The 12,055-nt window shown below is 51.8% G+C and overlaps 1 protein-coding gene across 3 annotated transcripts in view; it reads right to left on the bottom strand.

Moving 5' to 3' along the window:
- The window catches only part of Mllt1 (MLLT1 super elongation complex subunit), a 40,745-nt gene that overhangs the window by 14,318 nt on the left and 14,372 nt on the right, over positions 1–12,055 (bottom strand). The gene's annotated exons all lie outside the window — the stretch shown is intronic.

The following is a 12,055-nucleotide window of genomic DNA, read 5'->3' as shown; positions in this document are numbered from 1 at the left end:
CCATGGAGATGGACCCAGCCCAATGACTGACAGCAGCCTGAACTTTAAGCCTGCTGAAATGCAGTGAGAGTCATGCCAGCTAACCAACAGACTTAACTCCCAAGAAAACAAAAGCAACCCTACCAAACAAACACAACAAACAACCACTACACAGAAAGCCAGGAAACAGGACAGGAAATCTACCAGCAGCAGCAGGACAGGCCCCAGTTCAATGTGACCCCTTCCAGCAGCCATACCCCGAGCCTGACAAGCTCTCCTCCAGTACAGAGTCTCCCTAGCTTCCCAGGGTTGTGTAGGTCACAATTTACTCAATGGTGGCTGTGTAAGTTCCTGGGACCCAGGGTGAATCACAGCAGGGGCTCAGTCAGCTATGTGCCATCCCAACACAGTGGCAGAGTGGCCCCTCGGTGTCCTTGTTCTAATGGCAAACCCAACACTAGACAGGTCCTCTAAGAGCTGTGAGGGAAGGACAATAGAGGGTGAGGCTAACCTTGAGGGTGGGGACCCCATACTTAGACATGGGTTTCTGCATAGCCTGGGGAAAAGACAGGAAGCTGGCCTAGATGAATGGGGACTGTGGCCCCTCTTATTCCAGGCACAATACGAAAAGGAGAAAAGGAGGGGACAGACTAGCACAGGTGCAACAGGTAGGCTGACCACCTCGACAAGAAGTCAGTATCCCACCCACACTGGCTTCCTCGCCTGCCACCCCTAACTGGATCCCAAGTATCACCCTGTTCACAAAGGGGCCCTACCTTGGTTCTGGGGATGCCTGGGCATTCCCTACAAAATGAACACAGCCAGGGAAGCAAGCAGGCCAAGGAGCGGAGTTGTTCCTGTGCAGCACTGGGATCTGGGCCTAGCCTGCTGGCCAGCAGCACAGATGTGAGTGAGCTCACACAGTGCCCTTGGCACCACCAAGGCTCAGGACCCAGGGTCCCAACTGAGAGAGAAACTGCTTGGAAGATGACCAGCACCCCAAATGGGTGGCACTGGACAGCACCAAATGAACACCTTGGATGTTCTCAGATCAAGCAAATGATCTGAGAAATGAAGGGGATGGGGAGGAGAAAGATAGCTGAAGGAGGGCATGGGTTGGCTCAGTTGGGCTCAGATTTGGTAATGGGAGAGGAAAGAGAACTAACCACCAGCCTAGTCACCAACAGGAGGGCCAGACCAACTGCACCCCACTGTCCCCAGCTGCCACTATATAGCAGTGCCTGGAGGGGCTATGCAGGGAGAGCTGGTCCAACAGTGCAAGCAAGGATCCTAAGGAGAAAAGACTAAGTTCTTGAGCATGTATGCATGCATTCCCCCCCCTTCTCCCCCCCCCTGTCTGTCTGTCTGTCTGTCTGTCTGTCTGTCTGTCTGTCTCTCTCTCTCTCTCTCTCTCTCTCTCTCTCTCTCTCACACACACACACACACACACACAGTGCAAAGCAGGTAAAATTAATGTCTTTCTCAGTTGTAGGGTCTTACTGAATCTGGAACTTATCAATTATTGGCTGGCTGGTCACTGAGTTCCAGGAATTCCCTGGTTTCTATCCCTAGCACAGGGATTATAGACACATGCCACACACACAGTTTTTCCTGAGGTGCTTAAGTCCTCATGCCATTGTAGCAAGCTTATCACCAGCTGAGCCCTGTTCTCCATGGAGTGACAGGGAGAACAGACTGGGATACACTACTACTTTAGTCACCCATGCTGACTCAGGACAGGTGAGAGATGACAGAGGAAAACAAGGGACCTCGCCAGGGGTGCAGCACCTGAGAGGTGGAGAGGTGCCTACAATCCAGGATGTGAATGCCAGCAGTGTGCTAACCAGCCCCCCAAGTTTAAGGTTTACAGTCACTTCAGCTAATCCCCAAGTTGTCTCAACTCCAAGCAGCTTCATCATGGGTGCACTGTGGCCACTAGCACTTCCCACAGTGGGCAGCGAGCCAGCATCTGTCTAGCCTTAGTCATCTGCTATGCCACCTAACTGGCCAAACCAGTGCTGGTGCCAAGGGGGCCAGGAGTCCACACAGCTCAGGAGGAAGGGCTTCAGGGCAGGTTGGCCCTGAGCACCTGGACCCATTCCCCACCCTGGGTGTGAGGGAACAGCAGCCACCACGTGGACCCCAGTGTGCTGTGTGGGGTCCACACAGCAGTCAGCGTCAGCTAAATTTGAGTGTGGCCTGAACATGACTGAGGATCCAGATTCAAGTTTAAGTTCGTAAGAGATGCTGCAAAGGGGCCATCCTCAGCACCACACTCTTAGGAGACAAGCAACATCAATCAATGCTGAGAGGAAGAGTGAACAAGGGTGGGAGGGGGAGGGGAGGAGGGAGGAGAAGACTGAAAAAGGCTCTGAAACCCAGCCAAAGGGCTGTCCTGATAGCTGATTTAAATCCTGAGCACAACAGACTAGTAAAACACATCTATACAAAGAGGGAAACCAAACAATCAGACGGACACACAGAAAAAAAGACAGACACACACAGACATACATACACAAACACAGAGACACACAGATACACATAGAAAGACAGACACACACAGACACACACAGACACACACAGACACACACAGACACACACAGACACACACAGACACAGACACACACACACACACAGACACACACACACACACACACACACACACACACACACACACACACACACACGGGGCTGGGTGTGGCTCAGTGACAGGACATGCACTTGGCATATGAAAGGCCCTGGGCTCTAACCTCAGCCCCCACATCAGACACACTGGCCATCTATGAGGCACCAGGAAGCGCATGTACGAGACGCTAAGGCTTCTGCAGTGCAGGTCTGCAGACGCTCTGATGAGGTGTCACAAAGTCTTATCTCCTACAGACACGCAGTGGACTGTTTACAGGTCACACACTGAGCCAGTAAGCCGCCAGGGCTCATGTCCAAACACTCTGTGAGTAGAGAGAGAAGGCACTGCAGGTGAGCCCAAAGCTGGCAGGCTGCTCTCTACTTCTGTACAGATTCTAAACTTCTCTACACTACAAACTGCTCTCTGAACACACACAGCTCTCCTCATAGCTCTTTGGCACCCTCTGTGTCTTATGGGCCCTTCTCCTGACCTCCCCTGGGATCACCTGTGCCACCAGGCTTTGCTATGTGCCCTGGTTTCTGCAGCACCAGGACAGTCTGAGTCCCAGTGACATCTGGCCAGAGAGCCAAGGCCACATGTAGCTACCGCTACATTTCACAGACCACATTCACAAGGCCTCCCCAGAGACCTGGTGAAAAAGCTCTCCCTCTAAGGCCCCCCAGCAACATGCACTGGCACCTACCCTTGCTGCAGTGAGAGATAATTGTCATCCACCCCGAAGGAAGACAGGACAAGAGACCCGAGGACAGGAGAACCACTGGGCGTGTGGGCCAGTGAAGTAATGGCAGCAGACACTGTAAAAGGGCAGAGGGTTCTGTGACGGTGGGAGCATCCTGAGACAGTTTAGGGACGAGCCACCCAGCCTGGAGATGGCTTGGATTAAGAGCACTTGTTCCCAGCACCCACATCATTCATGACTAACAAATGTTGACAACTCCACCTCCATGGGACAAACACCCTCTGCTGGTCTGTGCAGGCACGGGCACAGGCACAGGCACACATGGTAGGTCACAGATATACACATAGGTAAACACTCATACATATGAAACAAAAATAAATAAATGTTTCAGAGAAGAGAAGAAGGAATCAACAAACCCGAGCACAGGGTACACGCATGAGGACAGCTCAGTCATCCTTGGCCACACAGAACTTGAAGAAAGCCAGGGAACACACAGCCCTGACCCAAAATAAAGCCGACAGACAGAGAAGGAGGAAGGACTGGTGGCCACTGAAGGACACTGTGATGGCAGGGCAGTAGAGACAGCCACAGGTACTGTACTGTGCATGGCTCAAGTGGGGAATTGCATGATAGAAATGCCCTCAACAAAGCAGAGCCAGAGCATACCTATGTAAGGACTGGGAGCTTGGAGCAGTCACAGCTCACACACATCTTACCCCAAAAAACGGGAGCCCAGTGGCAAGTGTTTATGATAACATCCACTGACAAGCCAGGCCCAAACCCACTCATGGCAGAGCCAGAGCCAAGGGTTCATCACACCGCTGCCTAACAACCCAGAGGAGGCAGAGCTGGAGACCAGGAACAAATGAGAGGTTGCCAGGATGCCTTCAATAGGCTGTGTTTGGGGGGCTGGGGGATCAGAACCACTAAGGACCCAACATGTGGGCCCCTATATAGTATGCTGCCTTGGGTATGTGACTCCATGGTGGGGACTGTGGTGGGACACTATAGGCTTGTGGACAGTGTCCTCACTGGACCTAGGAGGCCTGAGCACAGATGGGACTGACATGGTCCATCCTCACAATCAGATCAACCAGCCTTCCAAGTGCAGTCCTAAACCAAGAAGGGGACTCACTGGGTTGGCACATGGCTGGCAGCAAGGGACAACTATCTCAGAACCAGCCAGAGATCAATATGGTTGTGAGAGAGGCCTTCCCAGTTCAGTCCTCAAGAGGAGCATGCACAGGGACATTGGACACAACCCTGGCCCCAACCTTGTGCTCTCCAGGGTAAGGCCCTGAGGTCCCCTGGGGTAGGTGCAGGAACACTGTGAGATGCAGCTCCCAGTGACAGCACAGAGGTCAGCAATAGCACAGGGAGATGCAGTGGGCCCAACCTCAGGGAGGAAGGAGGACCGACAGCTCACAGGAGAGAGGCCGGGGAACCTCACGCCAGGCTGAAACCATGTGACATACTCCTCAGCAAGCAGAGACTCAGACAAGAGTCACCTGGAGCTGGGCACAGGTAGTGCCTGTCATCACAGTGTGTAGGAGGTCGAGGGAGGAGGATGCCAAGACCAGGCTAGCCTGGGCAGAGTGAGACCTAGACTTGGAATAAAAAGAAAAGAATACATTGAGAGCAAAGATTACATAGGAAATAATTCAGTTCCAAATGCCTGCCTGATAACATGACTGTAAGCAACCAGCCTGTGGCACGTGACCCAGGACCAGCGTCTGATCCCTGCAGGTTCTGTACGCACAGTGCACACACATGCGTTCGTAAAATAAAAAACAGAACATACAAATGACCCAAACCACAGCCACCTGGGAAATGCCAGCTTGTGCCCATGCCACAAGCGCAAAGACCTGAGCGCTGATCTCCAGCCCCTCTGCAAGCCAGGCATGGCAGCACAGGCCTGTAAGCCTAGCCATGGAGAAGTATAGACAGAGCCTGTCCAGCCACTAGTGAGCTCCAGATTCAGTGAGTAAGAGATTCTGTACCCTGGTACAGAGGAGCTGGAGAAGTGGCTCTGTGGTTATGAGACTGCTCTTCCAGAGGACCCGGGTTTGATGTCCAGCACCCACATGGTGGCTTGCTACCCACATCTGTAACTCTAGTTCCAGGGATATGATTGATGCCTTCTCTGGCCTCTGCAGGCGCAAGGCCTACACACGGACATACATGCAGGCAAAACACCCACACGCATAAAAATAAGGAAAAATTTTCTTTAAGAAAACAAAATTCTACTTTAAAAAGATAAGGTAAAATAATTTTTCCAAACGTAGGGCAAGACAGAGGAAGATACTTATGCTGACCTCTGGCCTCTACACACCACACATACAGTGCAAACAGTAAAGTATAGCTCTAAGGGGACACTATGAACAATGGGCATAGACAGATTAGTCATCTGGAGAAAACAGGCATCTTCCTATAGCAAAGCAGACAGTCAGGAGGAGAGCTGGCTACTCCTTTAGAGGATCCAGGTTTGGTTCCCAGCACCTATCAACCTCCGGGACCAGGGGAATCCAACACCCACTTCTGGCAACTTTGAGCACCAGGCACACATGTGGTACACAGACATGCAGCAAGCAAACACACAAACACATAAACTATATCTTTTCAACAAAATAATTTCCCTCCCCCTCTCACACAAAGTAGAGATTCTCAAAAGATCCACCACACACAAGAGATCCAGGCATCTGTCAGTAACTCTCAGGAAACAACAGGCCAGAGGTGACACTTGCATCTCAGCACTGGGCAGGCTGAGGCAAGAGGACAGTGGATTCTAGACCAGCTTGGGACAAAAACACATCCTTCCACAGACAGATGGCCCTAGGACCACAAAGCCCCCCTGGCACACCCTATTGAACATGAAAAGACAACAGCCAATCCTGCTGAGCTCAGCAAGGTGAGGAGAGGAGTGGCCACTCCTTAAGACAGTCTGTGTGGCTGGCATCAACCCATACAGAAACCAAGGACACCACAGAAGCCACTGACCCACACTGCCTATGAACACAGATGCAAATACCCTGGGAAAATACTAGGAGAGCAAGCAAACTCAAGCCGTGAAGACAGTGTACATTACACACCCAGGGTGAGGCCAGGGGTGCAAAGCAGGGCACGCAAAGCCACCTGCGGTGGCACATGGGTGACAGGAAGGGAGTGGCCTCATGGTTTTCTTGATAGTGGCAGAAAAAGAGCCCTCGACAAAATCTGGTACCTCTTCATCATGAAAGCCAGTGGCACAGGAAGGCAGGGGCAGGTGTGACATAGGGAAGTTGTTAGTCCCTGCCACCTCCTCAGTGGTCAGGAGACAGCTCCCACTAAACCGACATGTTCACAGGTGCTGTGCGCAGACACTGAGCAGGGTCATGTGATGTGTGCGAACCCTGAGCTATGCTGTGGGAGAAGTTTTGTTTGTTAGTTTTAGAACTAGTCTTCCTTAACCCACAGTGGCTACTTACAACAGATCCATAACATGCCCCACTCAACAGTAACAATGGAAACTTCCCCTAAAACCAGGAGCGAGGTGAGGATGCCCACTTTACCGATGCTGAAGTACTCACCAGAGCAATGACAGGCTGACTGCAGATGACACGAGGGACTCACAGGAACCCCTTCACATGCACATATACACACAAGCTACAGTACTAATGAATCCACTGAAGCTGCAGGTGTGAGGCTGTGATGGCTCATCTGTCATCTTGATGAGATCTGGGTTACCTGTGTGGGAGTCAGGACTCTGACATATGGATTACCTTGATTAGGTTAACTTAAGTGAGAAGACCTGCCCACTGTGGGAGACCCTGAGCTGTATTAAAATAAATGAAAAGGTCCAGCAGGATGTCTAACAAGAAAAGGTGCTTACTGCTAAGCCTGAGCTTGATCTCCAGGATCCACATGGTGGAAGGTGAGAATATATTTTCATACAATGAGCTCTGGCCTCCTGATGAGCATACACACAAAATAAACATAATAAAATGTACACACATAAAGAAGAAGCTGGGCATGATGGCACAAGCCACTGATCCCAGCACTATAGAGAGAGACTCATCTCTATGAATGCAAGGCCAGCTGGGGCCAGATCTACATAGTAAGCTCCAGGCCAGTCAGGGCTACACAGTGATACAGCCGGGTGATGGTGGCACATGCCTTTAGTTCCCACACTCGGGGAGGCAGAGGCAGGCGTATATCCGTGAGTTCGAGGCCAGCCTGGTCTGCAAAGCTACACAGAGAAACCCTGTCTCAAAAAACAAAACAAAACAAACAAACAAGCAAAAATACACACAAAAAAACTTGTATAGAGCCCTGGGTCAGCCTCTGTTCCAGGTGGTTTTTGTGTCACCTTGATGCAAGCTAGAGTCATCAGAGGAAGGAACCTCATCTGAGGAAATGCCTCCATGAGATCCAACTATAAGGCATTTTCTCAATTAGTGATCAATGTGGGAGGGAGGGCCCAGCCCATGATGGGTGGTGTGGTCCCTGGACTATTGGTCTTGGGTACTATGAGAAAGCAGGCTGAGCAAGCCATGAGAAGCAAGCCAGTAAGCAGCACCCTCTATGGCCTCTGTATCAGCTCATGCCTCCAGGTTTAAGTTCCTTCCTTAGATGATGAACAGCAATGCTGAGGTATAAACCTAATAAATAATAAACCCTTTCCTCCCCAACTTGCTTTTTGGTCATGGTGTTTCGCCGCAGCAATGGAAACCCTAACTAAAACAGCCTCTATGCCCTCAGACAGCAACTGAGTCACAGACTTGATAACAGTCATGGACAAAAAAGGAGAAACCATGCTGGGCGTTGGTGGCACACACCTTTAATTCCAGCACATGAAAGGCAGAGGCAGGTGGATCTCTGGGTTCAAGGCCAGCCTGGTCTTGAACTCAGAAAAAGGAAAAACCAGATAACCAAATTTCATAAAAATGTGAAGTCTTTGTACTTAAGGACACAAATAAGAAAACAACTTCAGATGGAAGGAAGGAAGGATGTGACCTGTGGGTCACATCTGGCAGTTGCAAAGGCCAGAATACACAAGGAGCCTCTACAACACAGCAGTGACATCAACTCTGAGAGTGGGGTGTGTTCCCTGAAGAGAAGCTATCAGTGACCAGTGACCACTGTGAGCCAACAGGGAGTGGCAAGAACCTCAACAAGAGAATCCATCCGTCTGTCCAAGGGGATGGCCATGGTTAAAACAGAGAGCAGGCATGGCCGAGACCACACTGACACAGGACATCTCATCAAGAATGAAAAGCCAAGAGGCTGGAGAGATGGCTCAGAGGTTAAGAGCACTGACTGCTCTTCCAGAGGTCCTGAGTTCAATTCCCAGCAACCACATGGTGGCTCACAACCATCCGTTAGGAGATCTGGTGCCCTCTTCTGGTGTGCAGATATACATGGAAGCAGAATGTTGTATACAAAAAAAAAAAAAAAAAAAAAAAAAAAGAAAAGCCAAAATGGTGCAGCCACCATGGGACATGAAGGAGCTGCTCAGAAGGTGAAGCCAGAACCCCACTCCTCCCAGGTCCACCCTCCCCCTCCCTACTCCTCCCAGGTCCCTGCCAGTCCCTCCCAGTCCCTCCACCAGCATCTACCAGAAAGAACCAATGCCAGTGCAGAGATGCAACCATGGCTGTCATAGCCTCTCCATCCCCAACAGCAGTTGAAATGCTGTAGGACTGATCCCCACCTGTGGGTTTCATGTCTGTAACTTCTGCAGGCCAGCCTGCAGAATAACAAATCATTCTGTCTGCTGCCTGTGCCTCTTAAACTTAATCTCATCTACTTTCTGACAACAGGGTATTTAAAATAGTCCCGGAGAGTGTGCTGGGTGCAGGAGACAGGAGGGATGGCCTCGAGTGTGGCTTACCGCTGGTTCAGCAGGCAGAGTACAACCAAACAAGTAAACAGCTGAGGTGCCGACTACACCCTAACAAACACCATTAGGTTCATCATGGTTCAGGGTGGACAGGGTTGATGGCTCAGCCACCTCAATGATGTCCACAATCAGAGAACATTAAATCAGGGATCTTTAAAGAGGCACATACAAGGTCACCCACTAACCAGGGACAAAAAGGTTGATATGAAAAACCAGAAGGAAGTGGGTCCTGACTTGTCCCTGGGGTGACCATTCAGTCTCTAAGCCAGAGCTAGCCCTGAAAGGCCCAGACACACATGGACATATGTCCATGGAACACATCACAAAGCAAGGGGCCTTTGCCCACTGGCCCCCCTCAGAACCTTCCAAGTTCATAGCCTGAGACCCCGAGAGGTCACCTGTCCACTGTGATAGCAGCAGTCCTGAAATCTGAGCATAGTATGTCACCCAGAGCCTGTGCTCTTTCTGCTGTTGCTGAGGCAGGGGCACCCCTGTAACCCCGCCTGACCCCCAAGAGCACTGCTGTCCTGTGCCCTCATCTGAGTGCCATGCACATCTGCACGCGGCATATGCAGCTAGGGGTACAGCGGCAGGTAGATCTAGGTGCCTTGGGTGTGTCACCTAGTACACCTAGCACCCAGAACAAGATTCAATCCACAGCCATGTGACTGCCCTGGCTCCATCCCGAGGCTGGAGATGGCAGGGAATGGTGTAGGCCTATGGTCAGAAAACTTTTGATGGCATTAGGTCATGGTTTGGAGTTTTTTCGGCATCGAATTCTCAGCAAACCTCCCCAGGAGAGATACACAAGGCAACATGGGAACACAACCTGCAGATCACACTGCTGTCACTGCCCTGCCCTGCAAACTCAGCGCTGCTGTGGCCACTCTCCCCGGCCCTCAGCATGCCGGTGTCTGCAGCCTGGGTGATGAGGAGACAAGCATGCTTGGCACAGGCACTGCTGGTATGACCACAGCTGGGACTGCTCCCTCCAGGGGACTCACTCCTGGCAAGACAATTCCCTGGGCCAGCCTTTGTCCCAGGAGCATGTGTGCAGGCAGGAAACCATTATGCATACAGACACTGAGAGAGCATCACTTGAGAGAACCCTTGGTGAGTTAGTCAGAGCCAAGAACTGCCCCAGGACATGTGGGGACACAATCCTGTGTGCATGGTCAGCAGCCCAGAGAAAACAAGGGGTTCACGGCAGTGCCTGACCTGCAGCTCATATGAAGCGCAGCATCTCAGGACCTCAGGCAGAGATGCCTTGGCACCTGGCATGGCTGTGGGGTGAAGCAGACTACAAGACACAGCCACCTTGGGCTCTGGGCCCAGAGGGCATGGTGGCACATGCGCAACCAGCTCAGCCTGTGCTTCATCACACCTGAGGGCTGCTGGAAGCTTGAGAGCCCCTCCCTGAGGAGCATATGAAGCAGAGACCAAGCTCATAGCGCAGCCCACCCATCCCATCCTAATGACACATCTGACCATCCAGGCAAGGGCATAGCTCTGCTTTGGAAGGCCAAGAATGTGCTGGGTGCAGCCCAGTGGCCCTGGTTCATCCCACCACAGCCAAAGTAATGAAGAAACACCAGGAGTGTGATTCTCCCTTTAAATGGTGCCTTGCCACCCTCAGCACAGGGTCTGTTCAAGACACAAGGACCTGGATGACAGCCCCACCCTAGGATGTGCCTCAGACAAACTGTGGACAGGAACAGGGGGAAACAGCCTCCACCCTGGCCACTGCACGAGCGTCCCAGTCCAGGAACTCCATGCTGTCCCACCCCTCGGAACTGGGAACACCAACTGCATGTAAGGACACAGGGACATCATATCTGACTACAGCCTTGCAATCTGAAAGCCAGACTACTCTATCCTCCGGCAGCCATCTGGTTCTGGCTACTGGGGGAGTAGAGGGGACTTAACATCACAAAGCAGGGGTGGTAGTCTGTGTAGTAACCAAGGCCCTGCCTATGCTCAGAGCACTGTGCTTCCCATGGCGTGATATGCTCACCACACAGCCTCCCAGCCATCAGCACAAGAGGCTCTAGTGCAAACCTCAGAGGGCTGTGGGTGGCTGGGATTAGGAGCAGTTACTTAAGAACCAGAGCCTGGCCAGCCCACATGCTTCATCAGGCAGGGAGAGGCCCTCAGGTGCCAGGGACACAAGGCCTCTGAGCACAGGGGACTACAAACAGCTCTTGAGACTAGGATATGGGAGCCTGTCAGTCCAGAAATGGTTCAGCTGCCCCAGGGCAGGTGGCCATCCCCTGACCCACACCTGGCCCACAGCAGGAAGGACTGCTGTGCATCCTGCTGCTCAATCGCTGAGGGCTGCAAGGAGGAACTCAGGCATGGCTGGGACTCCGTATGCTTGCAGTCCACTGAAATGCCACTCGAGCCATGAAGCACACACCTGAGCCTGTCCCCAGAGGTCCCTGCCAACAACATGGTTTGTTGCCACTCTCAATCTCCTGCAGGCCAGGAATAAACAAGGACCCAAGATTCAGGGCCTCAGGGGAAACAAGGCACCCCAAGCAGCAGAGGCTTTTTCCAACAGAGCAAAGTGTAACACTCCCACAATGCCTGGGAAGGCGGCTTCACTGTTTAAGTTTTTATTCACAAGCACGGAGGCTGAGTTTGCTCCTGAATGTGATCTGTAATCCCAGAACTGGGAGATATACAGGTAATGCATAGAGCTCACTGCAGTCAAGTTAGTGAGAGGCCACATTCTTATACAATAGGGCGGGAAGCCACTGAATCTCTGAAGATGCTCTCTGGCCTCCATGCACACACATGTAAACATACCCACATACACACCTCAGGAAAACATTGTGCTACCATTCAGGGGCTTTACAGGGCATCATAGACC

This window comes from Cricetulus griseus, chromosome 5, assembly GCF_003668045.3.
Source record: "Cricetulus griseus strain 17A/GY chromosome 5, alternate assembly CriGri-PICRH-1.0, whole genome shotgun sequence".
Taxonomy (NCBI): domain Eukaryota; kingdom Metazoa; phylum Chordata; class Mammalia; order Rodentia; family Cricetidae; genus Cricetulus; species Cricetulus griseus.
This window is presented reverse-complemented; position numbering and strand designations above follow the sequence as displayed.